The following is a 25,389-nucleotide window of genomic DNA, read 5'->3' on the forward strand; positions in this document are numbered from 1 at the left end:
GTTAAGGCAAGGGCTGATTTCAAGGTTTTACTGCTAACCTACAAAGCATTACATGGGCTTGCTCCTACCTATCTTTCCGATTTGGTCCTGCCGTACATACCTACACGTACGCTACGGTCACAAGACGCAGGCCTCCTAATTGTCCCTAGAATTTCTAAGCAAACGGCTGGAGGTAGGGCTTTCTCCTATAGAGCTCCATTTTTATGGAATGGTCTGCCTACCAATGTGAGAGACGCAGACTCAGTCTCAACCTTTAAGTCTTTACTGAAGACTTATCTCTTCAGTAGGTCCTATGATTAAGTATAGTCTGGCCCAGGAGTGTGAAGGTGAACGGAAAGGCTGGAGCAACGAACCGCCCTTGCTGTCTCTGCCTTACCGGTTCCCCTCTTTCCACTGGGATTCTCTGCCTCTAACCCTATTACAGGGGCTGAGTCACTGGCTTACTGGTGTTCTTCCATGCCGTCCATGGGAGGGGTGCGTCACTTGAGTGGGTTGAGTCACTGACGTGGTCTTCCTGTCTGGGTTGGCGCCCCCCCCTTGGGTTGTGCCATGGCGGAGATCGTTGTGGGCTATACTTGGCCTTGTCTTAGGACGGTAAGTTGGTGGTTGGAGACATCCCTCTAGTGGTGTGGGGGCTGTGCTTTGGCAAAGTGGGTGGGGTTATATCCTGCCTGTTTGGCCCTGTCCGGGGGTATCATTGGATGGGGCCACATTGTCTTCTGATCCCTCCTGTCTCAGCCTCCAGTATTTATGCTGAAGTAGTTTATGTGTCGGGGGGCTAGGGTCAGTCTGTTACATCTGGAGTATTTCTCTTGTCTTATCCGTTGTCCTGTGTGAATTTAAATATGCTCTCTCTAATTCTCTCTTTCTCTCTTTCTGTCTTTCTCTCGGAGGACCTGAGCCCTAGGACCATGCCTCAGGACTACGAGGCATGATGACTCCTTGCTGTCCCCAGTCCACCTGGCCGTGCTGCTGCTCCAGTTTCAACTGTTCTGCCTGCGGCTATGGAACCCTGACCTGTTCACCGGACGTGCTTGTTGCACCCTCGACAACTACTATGATTATTATTATTTGACCATGCTGGTCATTTATGAACATTTTAACATCTTGACCATGTTCTGTTATAATATCCACCCTGCACAGCCAGAAGAGGACTGGCCACCCCTCATAGCCTGGTTCCTCTCTAGGTTTCTTCCTAGGTTTTTGGCCTTTCTAGGAAGTTTTTCCTAGGGAGTTTTTCCTAGCTACCGTGCTTCTTTCACATGCATTGCTTGCTGTTTGGGTTTTTAGGCTGGGTTTCTGTACAGCACTTTGAGATATCAGCTGATGTACGAAGGGCTATATAAATACATTTGATTTGATTTGATTTAATTACAGAAGTGTAACAACGAATGCTTGTTTAAAAAAATAAATAAATGTAACCTTTATTTAACTAGGCAAGTCAGTTAAGAACAAATTATTATTTACAATGATGGCCTATCTCGGCCAAACCCTAACCCGGACGACGCTGGGCCAATTGTGCGCCGCCCTATGGGACTCCCAATCTCGACCTGTTGTGATACAGCCTTGAATCGAACAAGGGTCTGTAGTGACGCCTCTAGTGCTGAGATGCAATACCTTAGACCGCTGTGCTACTGACATGTTACCATGCTTGTTACAAATGGGCAGGTTTCCACTAAATTCACCAACTTATTGTTTCGCTTCTTCTCAACTGCATCCGATTAATTAACAACTGTGACAAAGGTTGCGATCCCTTGTGGAAGCACTGGGTGTCTGAGAGATTATAGCCTATGCTCAATAGGCTAGAATTACTTAACCATGATTTTGCACTATTTAAAATATATCTCCACTCAACATAGTTGCTAGCACTTGCCCCCAAAATCGTACCATCTGGGTTAACTTGGTTGAGCTCACGAAAACAGATGTAGTACGAGTGTCATCTCAGATGAGGAATACGACTATTTCTACATGTAATGTTTGCCTATGTACAATGTAATTAATAGTTGTTACACAGGATTTAGCTAGTTAAAATGAAGTGTATCTTGAGGGGTACTTACTTGTAATTAATGTGTACTTATACAGTACATTAGCCATTCTGACAACCTGGCCCTCATTTTAAAGCTTCTGGAAGCCCATCCGAGTGGGAGAATAAACTAGTACGCTATAGAGTACATGTAATATTCACATAAGTACGATGTAATTACTAGGTGTTACACAGGATTTGGCTAGTTAGAATGAAGTTTATCTTGAAGGGTAGTAACTTGTAATTACGGTGTACCAATAGCCAGTGGTAGAAAAAGTACCCAATTATCATACTTGAGTAAAAGTAAAGATACCTTAATAGAAAATGACAGAAGTAAACGTGAAAGTCATTCATTAAAATACTCTAAAAATCTAATTATGCTGAATACAACAGGTGTAGACCTTACCGTGAAATGCTTACTTACGAGCCCTTAACCAACAATGCAGTTCAAGAAATAGTTAAGAAAATATTGACTAAATAAACTAAAGTAAAAAATTTAATAAAAGTAACACAATAAAATAACAAGGACGAGGCTATATACAGGGGGTACCGGTACCGAGTCAATGTGCTGGGGTACAGGTTAGTCGAGGTAATTTGTACATGTAGGTAGGGGTAACGTGACTATGCATAGATAAAACAGCGAGTAGCAGAAGTGTAAAAAAACGGGTGGCCGTTTGATTAATTGTTCAACAGTCTTATGGCTTGGGGGTGTGGGAGATAAGCAGCTGTGCTGAAGGGGAAAGAACATAAATATTTTGGCTATAGGAGGAGAAGAAGACATCTGGTTCTGATAGAGCAACAGGCCACGGTGGGAGGCATAGCGACCTGACAACCAGACTTGAGTTATGCAGAAAGGGCCCCAAATACTCAAGATAGCCAGACAAAGGGGTACAGAGAAAAGGATGAGCATGCAGTGCATGCATTATTTTTGTACCACATGAGGAGGCCCTGCTAGCATTATAACCTATACAGCTGTCAGATGTGAGCGTTAACAAGCAACAACTGATATGGAGAGATAATGGTAAAGAACGGACAAGGGAAGCTATTTTCATATAGAGGGAGGGGACTCTATACGTTATGCAAAGACAGAATCATATAAAGATAGGACTCTGTAATATGAGAATTTAGTCTTTTCCATGGAGGGGCTCGGCTCTGTTGCATGTGTAATAGGGTCCTTCCACGGAAGGGCTCGGCTTTGCTACTCTGTATTAAAGCCTATATTGAATTCACAAGTTCTTGTAAGAGTATTATGTTCTTAAGACAATTTTCCACGACAGGGGTAGAAGCTGTTAAGGAGCCTTTTGGACATAGTCTTGGAGCTCCGGTACCGGATGGCGTGTGGTAGCAGAGAGAACAGTCTATGATTTGAGAGATTTTTTTGGGCCTTCCTCTGACACCGCCTAGAATATACCTGTAGGTCCTGGATGGCAGGAAGCTTGGCCCAAGTGATATACTGGGCCATACACATTACCCTTACGTTTGAATGCCGAGCAGTTGCCATACCAGGCGGTGATGCAACCGGTCAGGATGCTCTCAATGGTGCAGCTGTAGAACCTTTTGAGGATCTGGGGACCCATGCCAAATCTTTTCAGTCTCCTGAACGGGGAAAAGGTGTTGTCGTACCCCCTTCACAACTGTCTTGGTGTGTTTGGACCATGATAGTTTGTTGGTGATGTGGACACTCTCGACCCGCTCTACTACAAACCTGTCAATGTGAAAAGTATTTGGTTTTAAATATACTGAAGTATCAAAAGTAAGTCGGTAAAATGCTATTGTTTTTGTTGTCCGTAGCTTATGCCTGCCCATACCATAACCCCACTGCCACCATAGGGCACTCTGTTCACAACGTTGACATAAGCAAACCACTCGCCCACACGACACCATACACGCTGTCTTCCATCTGCCCGGTATAATTGAAACCGGGATTCATTCGTGAAGAGCACATTTCTCCAGCATGCCAGTGGCCATCGAAGGTGAGAATTTGCCCACTGAAGTCGGTTACGACGCAGTCAGGTCAAGACCCTGGTGAGGATAACGAGCGCGCAGATGAGCTTCCCTGAGATGGTTTCAGACAGTTTGTGCAGAAATTCTTCGGTTGGGCAAACCAACAGTTTCCTTAGTGGTCCGGGTGGCTGGTCTCAGATGATCCCTCAGGTGAAAAAGCTGGATGTGGAGGTCCTGGCTGGCGTGGTTACTTGTGGTCTGTGGTTGTGAGACAGAGTAGCCTTACTGCCAAATTCTGTAAAACTACGTGGTATAGAAATAAACATTCAATTCTCTGGCAAAAGCTCTGGTGGATATTCCTATAGTCAGCATGCCAATTGCATGCTCCCTCAAAACTTGAAACATCTGTGTCTGTGTGCAGCAGGTAGGACGGAGTCAGGCGCAGGTCACACAACTGAGTAAAAACCTATTTTTACTCGACAATAATACATAATACATAAACTAATTCCATACAGTGGAAACAATCCAGATCTACACAAAGAGCGACCACTTAACAAGGACAAACACGCACAAAAACCATGTGGGAACCAGAGGGTTAATAGGGAATAAATTATAACGTAATGGAAACCAGGTGTGTACAATCAAGACAAAACAACATAGAAAAAGAAACGTAGATCGGTGGCGGCTAGAAAGCCGGTGACGTCGACCGCCGAACACCGCCCGAACAAGGAGAGGCACCAGCTTCGGCGGAAGTCGTGATAGTGGCATTGTGTTGTTTGACAAAACTGCATATTTTAGAGTGGACTTTTATTGTCCCCCTAGCACAAGGTGCACCTGTGTAATGATCATGCCGCTTAATCAGCTTCTTGATATGCCACACCTGTCAGGTGTATGGATTCTCTTGGCAAATTAGATATGCTCACTAACAGGTGTCGTGGACGAATCATAATTAGTTGGGTAACATAGATAATTAAGATGTTTTATTAGTATAATATGCTTATTTGAGGTACTTGTCATTAGAAAGTGTCCATTGCACTCTGGTGTCTTTTCCGTTGCAGGTCAACCTTAGCTGGGGCTCAGACACTTGGGGCCCAGAGAGGGGAGAGGTCAGATTTGTCGTCATGGGAATGTGTCTTTACTTATTCTTAAACCATGTGAAGGGATGGCATGATTAATGGGGAACCAATGGGGAACCAATGACAATCACTCCCTCCTTTTCTTTATTGTGGGGAGGATTATGGCAGTAAATGGACCCTTGTATGTCCTCTCTTAGATCTCGCACCTATCCTGTGATAATATATGGCCCAGAGGCTGGTCTATATAATGAACCCTGTTGACATAGCAGTTACTGCCTGCTGTGTTTTATGGATATCTGTCATATAAAACTTAACCTTTGTGAACTGTTATTAAGATCTGTGGTTTGTCAATGTACATTGAAGGGGGTGTATCTTTGCAATAAAATATCTCTGTAGCCATTGTGTAACCACCTTCCTGGTTCATTCGAGAGAGTGCATTATTGAAGGTCAAGAACTTTTGCAAAAGTATCTTAAGTATTAAAGATGTAGTTAACTTGGACTGGTGTGTTTAACTCTCCTCATTTGGTAATGCAGAAATTAGCCACCACACAGGGATGTAAACAAATTTGTGTACAAAATTTGAGAGACATTGTTGTGCGTAAGGAACATTTCTGGGATTTTTTATTTCAGCTCATGAAACATGGGACCAACACTTTACATGTTGCATTTATATTTTGTTCAGTATAGTTGCTCCCATCACCAACTGATGAACACTATAAATACAGAAATTCTGTTCTAGAATTTAGCTGCTGTTTCTTTGTTCCTAAATCTTCCCGCTCTTTCATTCAAGCCCAACCCCCTTTCCTTTGTGTAACCAGCTTTCATACAGGTTCCGTTTTTGTATGACATCATATGTATTCGGTGTATTTGTAATTCTGTGTGATAGGTTTAGGTATTTAGTAAATAAATAATTAAACCCTATTTTGTATTGCTGATTCAACTTGTTAGCCAGGGTTCGTGAAGATAGCCAAGAATTTACAACTTTCATTATGAGACTGAAAATAAGATAAGGGTTAATATTGACTGCTATCGATGTAAAATATTACTAAGTATTTTAAGAGTTTATTCGGAAGATAACGGCTCTATAAACGTTCTTCCGTGGTGCCCCGACTTTCTAGTTAATTACATTTACATGATTAGCTTAATCAGGTAATATTAATTAGAGAAAGAATTTTATAGGTTAGCATGTCATATCACTTAATCCGGCATAGCCAAAGACACGACATATGGCGCCCCGTGTGAGGACTCTAAAACTAAGACGCACGTTGGGTCAATTTGATAATATCACATATGACGCCCCGTGCGAGGAATCTAAAATAGGATGACGCTTTCATTTTGATTCAGCCTATATAAAATTGAAAAGCAGATTACATAATATACCAAGTTTATTATATACATTATGGGAATTGTAGACCGGAATTATTGGTGCGTGTGTGCTCTGGAGAATCGCCTCCGTGTTGTGCTCTGAGGTAGGTAGTGGCGAGCATAAGCTATACAGTTCTGTATGAGGACTGATAAAGCTATCTGAGAAATAGCGCGTTTGGCCAAACGCTGGGCTATTTGTGCCTCGCGCGTTTCAGACGTGTGTTGGCTAGGTCATTATTAATTTCTCGAGCGAGGACAAAGACCCAGCCGATTGAAATTTAGGAGAGATTAGCTTGACCAGCGATAAGTATCTCTCTGTCTCTCTCGCGTTTCGATGCGAGTAGACCACGGTGCATTTTGATTGTTTGCCGCGAGTTCCGGTTAAAACATCGTCAAATATCGCCGAAAAGGGTTTGAACATAATACGTTATAAGTAAAACCTTTCCCTTGCCAAGGGAATCCTATGTTGAGCATTTTTCAGGCATCAAGTAGCATTAGCTTGCTCGAGATGCTAAGCTAACAAAAGGGAAAACAGCCATTTTGTTTTGTGCCACGTTGTAATTCATCCGACTTGAGTTGGATTTCAGCGTGTTCCAGCAGGGACCTCTGAAGAGTCACCAGTACTTTCCTTCAAGAATAATTAGTCAGGTGACACTCAAGTCGTTACTCGTGATATCCAGACGGATATCGATGTCTTATTCAATTGAACTAATAAGTGAAATTGCCAGATTTACATTCTCAAGTGGATCTTTTAAATAAGTTTTCTAAATGAGACATTGTAATCTTTTTCCCACATTAACCTAGATGAATAAACCTCTCAGGTTAATTAAAGTTTAAATCCCAAATAGCCTATACAGGTTTGATTTATCATTAAAATTGATCAATCAGTAAAATTTGGTTTTTGCAAAACCCATTCAGTAATCCAGTACTGACAGAAGTCCCGCCCCAGCGGGAATCCCATGTGGCTTCGGCCCAAGGAAGAAGTGTACCATAGTGGGGAGTGTTCCCAACATTTGATCTACTGTTTACACTTATGATATCCAATCAATGGAGATTGTATGGATTATCATCTCATTCAATTTAATAAGTTAAATTGTTGAACATACCTTAATGTTCTTGCAATCAAATGAGACTCTTTTAAACTTCCCATATTAACCTGGATGAAGCAACCTCAGGTTAATTCAAGTTTAATACCCAGATAGCCTACCCAGGTAGGATTAATCATTGGCATTGATTAATTAATTCAATTTGCTTTTGCAAATTCATTCACGTCCAACTTCCACATTACTGGTACAGTACTGATGGTTCGTCAACATCTATAAATAGATTAAACTTGTCTTTGCAGCTTCCAATGAATTCCAAACCCAAACATTGAAAGAAATTAGGAACATTTTTCCTCTAAATTTTTCTAATAATGTGCAAGCTACCAAAGGAGGTGGTCACCACTCCTCCGCTAATTAGTGAACCTCAACCCATAAAAGGATCGATCTCTGACCTCAGCAGGGATACCAACCCTAATTATGACATTAGCGAAAACACAGCCGAAATTGCGAACGCTCTCCAAAATCAACCATCAAACACAGGCTTTGTGACGGTTCTCTCCACTTTAGCACTTATGTATCGCCATCAAAGGTTGGCATCGATCCAATACCACAGTGCACAGCTGAAGCACGTGCAAGACATGGCTAACATGAGAGCAAAGGTGGAGAGAACTGAGCAACTATTGACAAAAGCAGGAAATGAAAACATTCTGCTAGTCGAGGAACTGCGTTTGAAATCGGAAGAATTAAAAGTAATTGCAAATACTTATGACGATGAACGAGCACAAACTCTCCAACAAAATCATCGTCTGCAGGAACAACTCGATTTAGCCAAAACTAAATGCGATGTAGTCCACGCCAAACTAGATAAATCTGTCGAGTTATCTACAAACAGGAACGCGCAATTTGATAACATGCAGGCAGTTTTGTTGAATGTTACTCAAGGTAACAATGTTCTACTCCAAATTCTGCAGACCAAAGACGATCAGTTGATGAACACAATGACAAAGTTGGATGACAAATCAGCAGAACTTATTGAAGTTGCTGACCAAATGAATGATGAGAGAACTCAGGTGATGAGGATGGAAATATTGATTTCTAAGCAAGCAGAGGAAAACTCATCACTGAATCTTTCGCTCTGTACTCGAGACCTCTATCTGCAAACCATGACAGATAAGTTTGAGACGGAAAGGAGCAGAGGTGACACTCACGTGTCCAAAATCGGTACTCTAAGTGCTCAAGTGGACTCTGCAATGCAGCAGAAGACCACCCTTAGGTACCATCTGGAGGAAGTCCAGAATGGTCACGCTCTACAGCATGACTACCCATCCAAGCAACCGGAGTCCGGTACTCAAAGGAGTGAAGACGATAGGTTTCAGACATTGCCTCCATCATGTGTCCCTCAGTCTTCTCCTCTTGGCCATTCGGCACTGAGTAATATGGAGCCTCTTGGCCAACAAAGCCAAAGCTTGGCTTCTCCTCTTGGCCTGTCGGCCCCAATTTCTCCACAGGATGAAGCCAATCCTCTCCGCCCGCTTGGCGCGGAATACCTTGACAAACTCGTCAAGAATTTCCCCACCTTTGACCCCGTTCCAGGTCAGCCAAACGATACTGAGACGTTCCTAGCTGACATAGAGGACGCGTTGGGTGGCTACCCTCACGCTACGGGTTCTGACAGGGTTTACCTGTTGAAGCGAACGTCGAATAGACATGTGACGAGGTTCATTCGTCTACAACAGCAACACGTGCTAAATGACTACGCTAAACTTGCCACAGCTTTGAAATTAGAATTCAGTGGTTCTGCGACTCGCAAACACGATAGCTCACTGGCTAACACGGTCAAACAAGCTCGGAACGAACACCCACAAGCTTTCTACCATAGGCTTCGTTCAGCTTACTTTGGCCTACTCACGGAAACAGGAATGGAAGAGCTGTTACCATTCAAACAAATGTTTCTGTCGAACATGTATCCCACCTTCATTACCTACTTGGGCCCTGCAGCCCACGTTGGCTTGCCTATCTTACAACTCAGAGAGCTTGCAAGCACAGCTTTTGAGGCATCAAAAGCTCGCAACACTAAGAGCCCTGACCACTCGGTTTTGAAGTTTGACCAGGAGCACTCACTCCAGTTAGAGGGTGCATTATCAGGTATTGGAGCGTCGAGAGATGACGCACCACAACAGTTTCTAACACGAAACCATGATTCCAATAACCGCCGCGGTCGAAATAACTGTAAAGTACGTCGCCTTCAAAACGACTACCGCTACAATCGACCTGTTCGCTACGTTCCTGCATCCAACCCACACAAAGTGTCAGAGCACAAGGGTAACAAAGGGTTGAAGGACGATCAAAACGTAGACCAATGTTCTCCAGAAGTCCCACTACGGGAAGAACTAAAGCGAGAACAACTTGAGAAAAGGGTAAAAGATAAGTCACAAGGACTAGACGGGGAATTACCGGACACCAGGTCCGCAGAAATTGCAAGGACGTTAAAGTTCAAATTTCTCCCGCTCTCATTCAAGACCCTATCCAGGGCCCGCTTGATCAAGAAACAAGCCCCCGGGCTTTGTCTGTAGACTCTGATACAAAAGTTGCGAAGAAAAAGGTAAAACGCTTCGTTAAAGCCAAGCCCACTCAAAATCGGAAAAGTCAATCTTCTTCCACCTTGAACAGAAAGGGCACATCACGTCGTTGCGAACGACCACTCCACTTTGTGGGGAATATGTCCACTAACCACGAATCTAAACGGCCATACCTGGAAACAGTCCTGGAGGACTGCTTAACTTGTCATGCGCTAATTTATTCGGGTGCGACAATATCACTCATCTCTCAAACATTGTTTGATGATCTCAAAAGGGCTTTGAAGCCAACTAAACATTGGTTAAAAGTGGAACGATGCGACACTACACTTCGAGGGGTCACTCAGACTACCTCGCCTCTCACATTGAGAGTCATGCTGAAACTACAGTTCAAGGACGTATCGCTCGTTCACCCTGTGTATGTTACAAGCCTCGAAACTGTACCCCTGCTACTTGGAGCAGACTTGATGGATCGATTGCTCCCATTGATGGATTGGAAAACCAACCAGGTATGGTCACAGGCCACAGTGCCTTCTCCACTGACCACACTGTCTTCCCCTAACGCTAGCTGCAACGCAGTCATTCACGAGGGGTATCTGTCGAAAGCACCCCTTGGGAAAAAGACGTTTAGAAACCTCTTGGTGCAGAATCCGATCCAAGGAGATATTACGATATCTCGACACATTCCATCAGCCAATCTGATTGACCATTCTTTTCACGATTTCGAGCCAGCTGTCTCTGTGAATGAGCAACTTCCCTCCTCCTTGCAGTCGTGCAATATGGTAGTTGAGATGAACTTCTCTTGCCCTTCGGACACTTCCGCAAGCACTGCGGCCGTCTCAGCAAGAAAAACATTGATGCGCAGAGTACACTCTGCTTCCGATGATACACCTTCTGCTTTGTTGGGGACTGTCACCCCTTACAATGACACTAATGGCGTCAGTCCAGCAACTGACCCGATGACTCCCACTGGTGAAACACTTTGCGATATCACAGACCGATATCCTCGTCTCAGTTTGCAGGTACTGAAGAAGTTGCCACACGTGGACGCGGTGGTGACTGACAGACCTCGACAGCCACTGAGGGTGTTGAAGCACAAACACCAGGAGATTTGGTTGAAAGGTTACAGCCATTCTCATAATAACGCGGCCACTGACAACTCGTACATAGGGTCCGACCTTTTCGTTTGCGCCTCGGACACCAACGCCACCCGCTGGTGGGGGGGTCCCGAGACACAAAGGGGGGGAATAGTAGCCCAGACCCATGATGAGCCTCATCGAGGCCAGTGGGGGGGTCGAGACTACGGACAACACCGTACGAGGCCGCCAGAGCATAAATCAAATCTAGTTGTAAACTCCCCTATGAGAACAGTGAGGAGCAGACAGCCCCCTAGACGGGGATTATCTTAGAACACATCTAAGATAGTACTGAGGTGTACCACACTGGTCGTAAAGGAAGTCCAATGGACTTGTCCACCTCCAAAACAAATGGCAACAATAATCATTCCTTGCCATGTGTAGGTTCAACTACAATACAACTAGTAATATGCTCCAATCATGTGTTCCGGTAGATAATATTTCAGAATAAATCGGTAGGACAACTGGACCCCTTGAATACCAGTACCAATACCACAGTCAGTCCAGCAACACTCAGTAAGAGTAAGAGGATTAGTAACCTCACAAGTTAAATTGCTATTGATAATAGCGACATAGGAGTCACTCAGAGTGCAACACGGGGAAGGGAATCTCCATTGCACTCTTCCAATGGTTAACACATGCCACTAATAAATAGAACCCTCCGTTCAGGATAAAATTATTAGAAGTCATGAACCATGATCACACCACGTACGACTGGTCTAATACTTAGAGTACTTCCGTCGTGAGGTTAGCTCCTCCGTGGATAACATAGCTATGAAATAGACTTCATACCTACTGCCACTACAATAGTGGAAGACACAGTGACTTGTAGAAAAACTACTACAGACTCCCTTGACACCAATTCTGACTGACCTCCAGGCATTGACCTGAAAATTACCTGACTACGTCACACTCATTCTGAACAAGTTGTAATCTGCCAGGATACTTGGTTTTCTTCCCTTGACATGCGCGATTGTGTAAGCATAAACGCACATGCACAACGGAACATCCAATTAGGATTTATGCTAGGATCACTTAAGGGTCCAAGCAAAATACCAGCCTTAGTAAAGTTGAACATTTACTTCTAGGCCTTTGACTCTACAGCACTCACCAGTTTTCTAACCAGAAGTCCATAGGTCATCCCTGTAGACTGCCCAAAACTAGTGCCTTACAGCTGTAGACTTATCATATAGTTGTCAACTTAGGATAGTACCCTAAGCGCCACCCCGCAAATTAGGAAAGCCCTAGATATGACATTAGACAATGCCATGATAGGGTCATTTTGCCAAGACCACGGACCTAGATAGAATACAGTCCAATTAGATGATTAAGGTGGCATAACTATATTTTGTTTTGTTTATGCTTTCATTCCTTTTGTTTCATTTTCTTCGGCACATAGAAAGTGATAGAGCCATAAACAACTCCCCTATACAACCATCAGTTAGTGCCACAACGCCGCTCATTTGGGAGGAAATGTAATGATATATTTCATGAGTGTGTGTGCGTTGTTAACATCTGCCTAAGTTACTGCCCAGATATTCCAGTCTGAACGACCAGACGACGGGTCCGGAACGGCGATCCCAATCCGGACATCCGCTGCCGAGCCATGGAACGGACTTCTTCATTTGCAGAGACCCTACCCGGGTCGACCACCAGAGGGGGGACTGCAATAGCAACCACCAACTGGACATCTGCTGCCCAGCCTTGGAGCGGATTTCTTCATTTGCAGACACCCTACCCGGGTCGACCGCCAGATGGGGACCACAACGATGATCCACAACCAGGACAACCCATGTTCATTTTTATGTTGGTTTACAACATGCAGTTTAATCGCAAGATTGAACCCAACATGGGGGGACTGTCATGACGTTGGCCTGTGGGTAAGGTTTATGACCCCCCCCCCCCCCCCCATAAATACCTTTCTCCCTTCCCCTCTCTGACCCTACTGAAGGACTTGAATAGCCTGTGTTAAATATAGAGAGTCTGGGAACATCAAACAAATGGGGAAAAGGAACCATATTTTGGTAATAAAACCAGTTGGAAATATGCTTGGGAACGTATTGAGTATGTATGTAAGGTTCGGTTGTCATCTGAGACATTATGACTGATGACAGGACAACATAAACTGTACCTGAGAAAGTATACACCCTCTAGTTATCAGAGTAACATGGAATTGTTATGCAATTGAAATGTTTGATATTGAAATTGTTTGTTAGGAGATTAAATGTAATTTTAGCTTCCAAATGAGAGAATTGGGTTTTCATAAGGAAAGTGCCCTGCTTGATCAGTGGCCCAACCCTGTGAAGAGACAGGGGTTATAAACGATGAAACACATCCACCCCCTCTCCACTATATAAGCCTTTGACGAAAAGATAACCACGTTGTTCCAGTACGTGAGGTCTGCAGCCTCTACGTTAGAAGGACACACATGTCAACTAAGCCAACCTCGGCGTGAGCTATGGTATGAACTGGTATGAACTTTGAGCTTATTCACTACAGAAGTGCTACTTCCTAGCCGTTGAGTTAGCAGCGGCCGCTGTAGACGTGGGCTAGGAAAGGACGGACGACGGATCCAGTCTAACAGACGGACGAAGATACCACCACGCATCCAATTTACCACCAGAGACATTCTTCCGAGTACAGGAAGATCTGTTGGCCAACCCGGCCAGCATCTACGACCAATCTACCGAAGCGCAGCTCAGAGTAAATATTTATTGCATTTTCCTTTTCCAAATGGGCGGTAATTTAGAATGCATAAGATAATGTATTTACGATAGCATAGCTGCTGTTTCTTTGTTCCTAAATCTTCCCGCTCTTTCATTCAAGCCCAACCCCCTTTCCTTTGTGTAACCAGCTTTCATACAGGTTCCGTCCACCAGGACGTTTTTGTATGACATCATATGTATTCGGTGTATTTGTAATTCTGTGTGATAAGTTTAGGTATTTAGTAAATAAATAATTAAACCCAATTTTGTATTGCTGATTCAACTTGTTAGCCAGGGTTCGTGAAGATAGCCAAGAATTTACAACTTTCATTATGAGACTGAAAATAAGATAAGGGTTAATATTGACTGCTATCGATGTAAAATATTACTAAGTATTTTAAGAGTTTATTCGGAAGATAACGGCTCTATAAACGTTCTTCCGTGGTGCCCCGACTTTCTAGTTAATTACATTTACATGATTAGCTTAATCAGGTCATATTAATTAGAGAAAGAATTTTATAGGTTAGCACGTCACTTAATACGGCATAGCCAAAGACACGACATTGTTGTTCCCTGGACCTCCTCATAGGCAACAGGTGGACGGGCAATGATCCCCATAATGTTGTATCCTGTCGGGTGCTGCCTCAGAACGGGCCACCTGAACATGATGATGACCCGTGTTGACCCTATGGTGATGTCCATCTCCTTGTCCGATAGGATCAGAGACACACTGTCTGATTTGTGGTTGATTTTCAGGCTCCAGGAGAAATATGCTGTCAGTGTTATCTAATATGCTGTCAGTGTTGTCTAACTCGCTTTTGTAATAGATTACAACCTTCTGGTAGCCTGCACTGGCTGATTATCCAAGCTGACCGTTCATAGGAGTCTGAGCAAGAGAACCACAGGGATGTCATAGCACAGTGGCAGGGCCTGACCCTCAGCTGAGGAGAGGACTCACTATTTTATTTGCAGGATATGACTCCTGTTCCTCCTCAGCATCAAGCATCAAGCCGAGTCCTCCTCCTCTTCCTCCTCCCATTGTCTGAGTTTGTCCACTATAATCTGGCGCTGAATGTGCAGGGGGCCCGGGGAGTCCGGGTTGGCCGCTCATGAACTGGATGATTGACCCAGAGAAGCCTTGCCTGGATCCTGAGGGCTTCTCCCCCTCCTTGGGCTTGTGGGACACCTGTTAGTCCTCTCCCTGGGGCTTGGTGACCACCATGGAGGTGAGAGGAGTCACGAAGCCACGCTTCAGACAAAGATCCAGGGCATCTTTCTACACCTTTTCTTTCGCATTCCCGCTAGACTGCACCTCTTCGTCCAGTAGATGCTTCACAGTGAGGTAGGCCCACAGTCTCTGGATGTGGCTGCCAGAACCGGCTTCAATGGGGTCCTCCATTGGTATTGTCTCAGAGTACTTCACCCTATTTATTTTCGATATGACTATAACCTCTGCAGTGAACGTCTCTATGTTGTTGTCTGTGATCTGGCCAGACACCAGTATCTCGGAGCCGTTGTTGTACTGGCTGAAGTTGGTCTGGGTCAGGTTAGCCCCACCCAGGTACAGCATCTACATGTCCATCAATAGGGGTGTGGCCACCTCCTCTTAAAATCCCTGTTAATCATACAGTACAGGTAGCCTAGCGGTTATAAGTGTTGGGCCGGTAACTGAGAGGTCGTTGGTTTGAATCCCAGAGCCAACTAGGTGAAAAATCTGCCGGTGTGCCCTTGAGCATGACACTTAACCCTAATTGCTCCTATAAGACACTCTGGATAAGAGCGTCTGCTAAATGACTAAAATGTAAATGTAGAGAGGCCAATAGTCCCGCCCCCTGCTCCTCCTTGTTTCCTCTCACATAATCAACAGTTAGGAAATCAGGAAACAACCGTCAAGCCTCTTTAGATGAGATATAATCTTATTGCGCTTTAAAGGTTGGTTCAGCCCTTTTATATTCCAGCTAATGAAGCTTAATCGGGACCATTTTTTATCGTTTGTGTTTTATGATTTATGTTGAGCTAAACTACATGGCCAAAAGTATGTGGACACCCCTTGAAATCTGTGAGTTTGGCTATTTCAGTCACACCCGCTGCTGACAGGTGTATAAAATCGAGCACACAGCCATGCAATCTCCATAGACAAACATTGGCAGTAGAATGACCAGTACAGAAGAGCTCAGGGATTTTCAACATGTTACCATCATAGGATGCCACCTTTCCAAAAAGTCAGTTAGTCAAATTTTTGCCCTGCTAGAGCTGCCCCGGTCAACTGTAAGTGCTGTTATTGTGAAGTGGAAACGTAAAAATTGTCTGTCCTCGGTAGCAACACTCACTACCGAGTTCCAAACTGCCTCTGGAAACAACGTCAGCACAAGAACTGTTCGTCGGCAGCTTCATGAAAAGGCAGAGCAGCCGCACACAAGCCTAACATCACCATGCACAGTGACAAGCGTCGGCTGGAGTGGTGTAAAGCCTGCCGCCATTGGACTCTGGAGCAGTGGAAACGCATTCTCTGTAGTGATGAATCACGCTTCACCAACTAGCAGTCCGATGGACGAATCTGGGTTTGGCGGATGCCAGGAGAACGCTACCAGCCCGAATACATAGAACCAACTGTAAAGTTTGGTGGAGGAGGAATAATGGTATGGGGCTGTTCGGGCTAGGCCCCTTAGTTCCAGTGAAGGGAAATCTTAAAGCTACAGCATACAATTACATTTTAGACGATTCTGTGCTTCCAACATTGTGGCCACAGTTCGGGGAAGGCCCTTCCTGTTTCAGGATGACAATGCCCCGGTGCACAGAGCGAGGTCCATACAGAAATGGTTTGTCGAGATCGGTGTGGAAGAACTTGACTGGTCTGCACAGAGCCCTGACCTCAACCCCATCAAACACATTTGGGATGAATTGAAACGTCGACTTCAAGCCAGGTCATGTAGTGCATGTAAGAAATAATTAAAATCCATAGTAGTGCAGTGACTGTAGTGTGAATACACTGCCTCATAGTGTGTGTTCCCTTCCCTGCCGCTGCAGAGCACCATCCGAGTCTTTATATATTCTGCATCCCACACCGCTGTTTTCCAGTGCCATCTTTTCCAGGAACTCAAAGTTTACATTAATTTCAAAACTGAGACAGTAGAGCGGGATTTTCATACTAATGGCTTCCTTTACATTCTTGTGGATATTTTCCAGGTTGGTCTCACCTGTGGTTAGGTCCTCAACAATGAGCAGTGTCAGGAGGGAGGCTGAGCCCTCTCGGAGTCGGTGTAACATGGCTGTGCCCTCCAAGACAGTAGCATTAATGTCAGTGGCTCCTCTGTCGTGAATGTGTCGTGCAAAGCTCTTGGTAGCCTCCAGGTTTTCCTGGTTGGCCGGCAGCAGCTCCTTCTTCCAGGTAGACACAGAGTAGTTGAAGGTGATTAGGCTAAAGTGCTCCTCCTCTGCCAGGTCTACCAGGATCTTCAACAAGGCCTCACAGGTCTGCTCCATCTTCCTGCCATGCATGGAGCCACTCTGATCGATGATGAAAACCACATTCTTTGGTATGAGGGTAGGATCAGTAGGATCAAAGCGATGGACAAAATACCCTTTTGACTCCTTGAGATCTCCCATGGACGTGTTCCTGGGGATGTCATAGACAATGACCAGGTGTTCGTTCAGGCCCTGCTCTCCACAGCTGTCACACTGGCCCTGCTGCACCTTTTATTTTGATTATTTTTGGGGGCCATCCACCAGCCCCCTCTTCGGAGGACAAAAATAAACTTTGTTTTTACAGCTTTTTCTTCTGTTGTTACATGTACATTCTACAAACATTTTACATACATGGCACTTTTTAAAATTATTATTCTATTTTTTTTTTACAGTAATTACATAGCAAGAACAAAGTCATTTGATATGTTGATATACATTTCATCTATATAGATAGTACTTATACATTATACATCATGTTTTCAGTCATAACTATTATAGAACATGAGCTTTTAAACCCTCACCTCAGCTACTCTCAGTCCATCCCACTTACAGTATCTCCGTAAACCCACCCCTCAGCTACTCTCAGTCCATCCCACCTACAGTACCTCCGTAAACCCTCACCTCAGCTACTCTCAGTCCATCCCACTTACAGTATCTCCGTAAACCCACCCCTCAGCTACTCTCAGTCCATCCCACCTACAGTACCTCTTTAAACCCACCCTTCAGCTACTCTCAGTCGATCCCACATACAGTACCTCCGTAAACCCACCTTTCAGCTACTCTCAGTCCATCCCACCTGCAGTACCTCCGTAAACCCACCCCTCAGCTACTTTCAGTCCATCCCACCTGCAGTACCTCCGTAAACCCACCCCTCAGCTACTTTCAGTCCATCCCACATACAGTATCTCCGTAAACCACCCTCTTATGATTTCCATGTGCCACATATTTTTTAACTGTGCAGTGATGTTCCACTTAAATTCTGAACCTGTCTAATCGCATAGTATATACATTACATTACATTACATTTAAGTCATTTAGCAGACGCTCTTATCCAGAGCGACTTACAAAATGGTGCATTCACCTTATGATATCCAGTGGAACAACCACTTTACAATAGTGCATCTAAATCTTTTATATAATATACAAATTGTAAGTTAAAGATACATCTTTTTACATTGATTGATTGACTATGGTTTTCCAAATCTAACCAACAGTGCTATTTGTAGGGTTATTTTTTTTGTAACCAGAAACAAGCTACAGCGCATAAGGGTAATACCAAAATAAGTGATCTAACGATTCTGTCTCTTCGTAGAAAAATCTGCAAAGCTGAGATGGTTGTATGCTCCATATACATAACATTCTGTTTGTGGCAAGAATTTTGTATAACAATTTAAATTGAAAAACTCTGTTTTGAATCTGCTGATGTTTTGTGTATCTGTTCATAAACCATGTGCCACGGAATCAGCACATCTGTCACATCCTGACCAGTATAAGGGGTTATTTGTTATTGTAGTTTGGTCAGGACGTGGCAGGGGTGTGTTTGTTTTGTGTTGTCGGGGTTTTTGTGTTGTGTTCTATGTTTTGTATTTCTATGTTCTATTTTCTAGTTTTTCTATTTCTATGTCTAGTTTATTGTTTTGACCTTCAATTGGAGGCAGCTGTTCCTCGTTGCCTCTAATTGAAGGTCCTATTTAGTAGGGGTGTTTTTCTATGCGTTTTGTGGGTAGTTATTTCCTGTTTAGTGTTTGTTGCACATGACAAGACTGTTTTTCGGCGTTCTTTTTGTTCAGTGTTCATTTTTTTTTAATTAAGAAGAAAATGAGCATTCACATTCCCGCTGCATTTTGGTCCAATCCTTACGACAACATCGAAAATCTCTTCCCAACTATTTTGCAACCTGTATGGCACCGCGGTCAACATTTTGGTCCTCAAGTAAAACTGATATATTTTTATTTATTTATGATTTTGTTGTTGCCAATTTTGGTCTTTAATAAAGGGCAAACAAACAAGTTCCTTACATTTTCCCCGTTCCACTTGCCTTCTCCTTTTTTTTGTGGTAATGCTGCAATCAGTTGGTATACATTACATTTTGTACTATATAGTATGTTTCGTTTAGTTTATGTTATACATAGGTCTGTTAGTCGATTAAAAAATGTGTTGATTATTATTATTTTTATGTTAGTTGAGTAGTCTGTAAATGTTTATCTGGTCTCCATCCCTGTGTAGGTAAATTTACATTATAAAAGCCTGGAGGTGGCAATAGGCTCTATAGGCTCTATGTGTGTATTGGGAAGAGCCAACAGTGGAAGAGCCAACAGTGGAAGAGCCAACAGTGGAAGAGCCAACAGTGCCAGTCTTGGTAGATTCAGGTCACTTTCCCCTGCTCAGATGTTGCACGCATCAACCAATGCTTACATACAACATCATCGACCGTGTCATCGACTGACTGAATGCTAGAACATATGATGTTGTTAGCTGATAGGTAAAAAACACCTATCCAGGCCTTACAAGATCTGGTATGAGTCTTTCTTTGTGGTCTATGCTCATGCTATGTTTGTGGTCTATGCTCATGTTATCTTTGTGGGCTATGCTCATGTTATCTTTGTGGTCTATGCTCATGCTATCTTTGTGGTCTATGCTCATGCTATCTTTGTGGTCTATGCTCATGCTATCTTTGTGGTCTATGCTCATGCTATCTTTGTGGTCTATGCTCATGCTATCTTTGTGGTCTATGCTCATGCTATCTTTGTGGTCTATGCTCATGCTATCTTTGTGGTCTATGCTCATGCTATCTTTGTGGTCTATGCTCATGCTATCTTTGTGGTCTATGCTCATGCTATCTTTGTGGTCTATGCTCATGCTATCTTTGTGGTCTATGCTCATGCTATCTTTGTGGTCTATGCTCATGCTTTCTTTCCTAAAATAGCCTACCTTCCAGTTGTTAATTTTAAAAAAGTAACCTTTATTTAACTAGGCATGTCAGTTAAGAACAAATTCTTATTTACAATGACGGCCTACCCAGGACGACGCTGGGCCAATTGTGCGCCGCCCTATGGGACTCCAAATCACGGCAGGATGTGATACAGCCTGGATTCGAACCAGGGACTGTAGTGACTCCTCTTGCACTGAGATGCAGTGCCTAAGACCTCTGCCCCCCTCAGGAGCCCCAAAGTTGGAGGGAGAAACCAAACAAAAGGCAGCACAGGAAGGCTGTAGCCAAGAAGACAGGTGTCCATTTTCTCTTGATATATAACTAGGTTAAAATATGTTGTTTGAAACGATACTGCTTACAGAGCTGGTTCAGCAAGGTACAAGGTTACAAAATGTTCAGTTAGATCAGGTAAGAGTTCAACCAAAACAATGGAAATGCCACACACACATCCTTCAGTGGGGTAGCCTCGAAAACCCAACCCTAGGCAACAGTGACTAGGGTCTGGTTTCAATGATTGACTCTTTTGGCAGAGGAGCTACCACTGTAAGCAAAATGACATTGAAGGCGAAAATATGTATTTTCTGGACGTCGAAAAATACCTATTATTCTGGACATTGAAATTAGGTGCATTTTAGGTGCTGAATGAAGTAATCATTATTTGACAATATAAATGTTTCAAGCCACTTAATATAGGAACGAGGAGCCAACTGAAGATTGCAACAGAACATGTATTATTGCTCCCATCAATATCATGCACTTATATCAGCTATGATGTTCAAAGTAGTCCACCCAACAGACCACTCCAACTACAATAACATCCTCAGTAACGGTTACAGGTTTGTTGTTGATTGTAAGTCGCTCTGGATAAGAGCATCTGCTGAATGCCCAAAATGTACATGTGAAAACAAACTCTTGCAAAGCATGCTGTTTATTATTTGAATGAGCTCCGCCCCTAAACAAGTACCCATTTGTTCGGTGCAGACCAGATCCAAATCTGAATGAATCATAGACGTCTAAGCTATATTTCACAAGTTTGAACATCACAGTACGGCACAGTTTAGTACAGTAGAGCATAGCAGAGTACAGTACAGTAGAGATTAATTCAGTAGAGTACAGAACAGTACAGCATAGTTTAATTCAGTAGAGTACAGTATAGTTTAAATCAGTAGAGTATAGTACACTGCAGTAGAGTTTAATTCAGTAGAGTACATTAGAGTAAGGTAGGGTACAATAAAGTACAATATGCTTTACTTTTGTTTACTTAACTCTACTCCACTATGCTCTACTGTAGTGTACTATACTTTGGTATACTCTACTTTTGTTTTCTGTACTGTGTACCTACTGTAATGTACTATGCTGTGCTCTACTGTATTGTGATGTACTGTGCTGTCCAATCTTGTGAAACATACAGTAGATGTGTATGAATGGTTCAGATTTGGTCCGGACTGCACCAAAAGAAGACGGACGGTCCGGACAGGACCAAAAAGAGACGTCCTAAAGACATCGCCGTTGGTAAATGCTTAGTGGGATGTCACTGCCTACGTAGATAAAGGATCAAAAATGAATTCTGGGGACTCTCCCAACACGATGCAGACATTCCAGAACATCGCTATTCAAAACCAACGTTTTCAGGCAAAACCTTTGCAGTGGTTTTAGTTAAGGTAGTTAATGCAAACTAGCCACTTGATCACTGTGTGATCTCCATCTTGTTAGCTAAAATGTTGAATTTTATTCAAGCGGATAAAGAAGTGTCGTCGGTAGTGACAGTTCCTCTATGAAAAGAGTCCATAATTGAAACCAGACTCTAGTCACTCTGTTCCCTAGGGTCGGGTTTTCCAGACTACCCGTGTGGTACCGATCAAGAATCTCCTCAGGGCCGCCCATCAAAATTAGCCTACATTTAGGCAATTGTTTATATGTGTGTTTCACTAAAATGTTGTGGGTAAAAATCACAGTATATAATGCTTGTTTGAATGTCAATCCCAATACATGTTCATTTCATCGTCACCAATCAACTGCGTTAGGCTTACGCCTAAAAATGACTTTAACTACCACCAGTCATTTTTATATGGCTAGCTATACCAGGTTATCAGAACGGGAGTAAGATTAGCAGCCACTTTTTCTAAACCCAAAAAGGACAACTTTGAAATATTATGCAGTGAAAAGAGCCAACAATCCAACAGAGATTTTAGTATCCACATTGTGGGCCTCTTCACATAAATCATTACGGATTTGACAAAGATTCACTTTTTTTCATTTCTACTTCCTTGTTTCTAATGAAGTGAGAGACTGGTAGGGGCCTACTGGCTGGATTTACTAGTCTCAGAAACCCAGACATAGGAGCAAGAGCACTAGGTCTTGGGAGGCTGTCAGATTCTCGTAGACATGTCAAAAGGGAAGACATTTATCTGGGGGAGGTTTCTACCTGAAACCTGTTCAGCAAGGTGCAAGGTTACAGAAGGTTCAGATAGAAAATGTACTTTTTGTGATGTGGTGTAGGTGGTCTGTGTGTGTTGTGGTGTAGGTGGTCTGTGTGTGTTGTGGTGTAGTTCTGTGTGTGTGTGTTGTGGTGTAGGTGGTCTGTGTTGTGGTGTAGTTCTGTGTGTGTTGTCGTGTAGTACTGTGTGTGTGTGTGTTGTGGTGTAGGTGGTCTGTGTGTATTGGGGTGTAGGTGGTCTGTGTGTATTGTGGTGTAGGTCTGTGTGTGTTGTGGTTTAGGTCTGTGTGTTTTGTGGTGTAGGTGGTCTGTGTTGTGGTGTAGTTCTGTGAGTGTTGTGGTGTAGGTGGTCTGTGTGTGTTGTGGTGTAGTTCTGTGTGTGTGTATTGGGGTGTAGGTAGTCTGTGTATGTTGTGGTGTAGGTCTGTGTGTGTTGTGGTGTAGGTGGTCTGTGTTGTGGTGTAGTTCTGTGTGTGTGTATTGGGGTGTAGGTGGTCTGTGTGTATTGGGGTGTAGTTCTGTGTGTGTTGTTGTGTAGGTGGTGTGTGTGTGCTGTGGTGTATTTCTGTGTGTGTGTGTTGTGGTGTAGGTGGTCTGTGTGTATTGGGGTGTAGGTGCTCTGTGTGTGTTGTGGTGTAGGTGGTGTGTGTGTTGTGGTGTAGGTGGTGTGTGTGTGTTGTAGTGTAGGTGGTTTGTGTGTGTTGTGTTGTAGGTGGTCTGTATGTGTTGTGGTGTTGGTGGTCTGTGTGTGTTGTGGTGTAGGTGGTGTGTGTGTGTTGTGTAGGTGGTGTGTGTGTGTTGTGGTGTAGGTGGTGTTTGTGTTGTGGTCTGTGTGTGTTGTGGTGTAGGTGGTCTGTGTGTTGTGGTGTAGGTGGTCTGTGTGTGTTGTGGTGTAGGTGGTGTGTGTGTGTTGTAGTGTAGGTATGTGTGTGTTGTGTAGGTGGTGTGTGTGTCGTGGTGTAGGTGGTGTTTGTGTTGTGGTCTGTGTTTGTTGTGGTGTAGGTGGTCTGTGTGTGTTGTGGTGTAGGTGGTGTGTGTGTGTTGTAGTGTAGGTCTGTGTGTGTTGTGTAGGTGGTGTGTGTGTGTGTTGTGGTGTAGGTGGTCTGTGTGTGTTGTGTAGGTGGTTGTGTGTGTTGTGTAGGTGGTGTGTGTGTGTGTTGTGGTGTAGGTGGTCTGTGTGTGTTGTGTAGGTGGTGTGTGTGTGTTGTAGTGTAGGTGGTCTGTGTGTGTTGTGTAGGTGGTGTGTGTGTGTTGTAGTGTAGGTCTGTGTGTGTTGTGTAGGTGGTGTGTGTGTGTTGTAGTGTAGGTCTGTGTGTGTTGTGTAGGTGGTGTGTGTGTGTTGTAGTGTAGGTCTGTGTGTGTTGTGTAGGTGGTGTGTGTGTGTTGTAGTGTAGGTCTGTGTGTGTTGTGTAGGTGGTGTGTGTGTGTTGTAGTGTAGGTCTGTGTGTGTTGTGTTGGTGGTGTGTGTGTGTGTTGTAGTGTAGGTCTGTGTGTGTTGTGTAAGTGTTGTGTGTGTGTCGTAGTGTGTGTGTTTTCCCCCCATTCTGTTTGTTCATTATATTTGACAGTATACATTACATTTTGTACTATATAGTATGTTTCGTTTAGTTTATGTTATACATAGGTCTGTTAGTCGATTAAAAAATGTGTTGATTATTATTATTTTTATGTTAGTTGAGTAGTCTGTAAATGTTTATCTGGTCTCCATCCCTGTGTAGGTAAATTTACATTATAAAAGCCTGGAGGTGGCAATAGGCTCTATAGGCTCTATGTGTGTATTGGGAAGAGCCAACAGTGGAAGAGCCAACAGTGGAAGAGCCAACAGTGGAAGAGCCAACAGTGCCAGTCTTGGTAGATTCAGGTCACTTTCCCCTGCTCAGATGTTGCACGCATCAACCAATGCTTACATACAACATCATCGACCGTGTCATCGACTGACTGAATGCTAGAACATATGATGTTGTTAGCTGATAGGTAAAAAACACCTATCCAGGCCTTACAAGATCTGGTATGAGTCAGCAACGCCTGGGCAGAGGAATGTGTCTGCTATGCACGATGACGTCATATCTCAACAACGAGAGGAAGGCTGACACATTGACAGTACTATTCATAGACACTATGTGGCAGTATAGTATCATAGTTCCTGCTTGTATCATGAACGCTTCAATGAGAATCTCGAGGCTCTACTCTCTAGGCCATTTCATCTTTTCTATTTTTACCAATTGCCTGCCACTGGCATTAAACAAAGCATGTGTGTCCATGTATGCTGATGATTCAACCATATACGCTATGCATCAGCAACCACAGCTAATGAAGTCACTGAAACCCTTAGCAAAGAGTTGCAGTCTGTTTTGGAATGGGTGGCCAGTAATAAACTAGATCTGAACATATCTAAAAATAAGAGCATTGTATTTGGTATAAATCATTCCTTAAGTTCTAGACAGCTGAATCTGGTAATGAATGGTGTGGCTGTTGAACAAGTTGAGGAGACTAAATTACTTTAGATTGTAAACTGTCATGGTCAAAATATAGATACAATGGTTGTAAAGATGGGGAGTCTGTCCATAATAAAGAGATACTCTGCTTTTTTGACACCACACTCCAGAAAGCAAGTTCTGCAGGTATATAGTTTTATCTTATCTTAAGGTAACATAACTAAATGACTATCACCCATGGCACTCACTTCT

At 43.5% G+C, this 25,389-nt stretch overlaps 1 long non-coding RNA gene and 1 pseudogene across 1 annotated transcript; one reads left to right on the forward strand and one right to left on the reverse strand.

Moving 5' to 3' along the window:
- LOC145879817 (uncharacterized) lies at nt 1-14,132 on the forward strand. Its single transcript, XR_014392624.1, has 2 exons — nt 1-6,512; nt 12,688-14,132. It is a non-coding gene; the product is annotated as an uncharacterized LOC145879817 (long non-coding RNA).
- A 581-nt stretch (nt 14,133-14,713) lies between these two features.
- Nucleotides 14,714-20,216, reverse strand: LOC106606811 (inter-alpha-trypsin inhibitor heavy chain H3-like; annotated as a pseudogene).
- Nucleotides 20,217-25,389: the final 5,173 nt, after the last annotated feature.

The sequence above is a fragment of the Salmo salar genome, chromosome 06, assembly GCF_965601325.2.
Source record: "Salmo salar chromosome 06, fSalSal1, whole genome shotgun sequence".
Classification (NCBI taxonomy): Eukaryota; Metazoa; Chordata; class Actinopteri; order Salmoniformes; family Salmonidae; genus Salmo; species Salmo salar.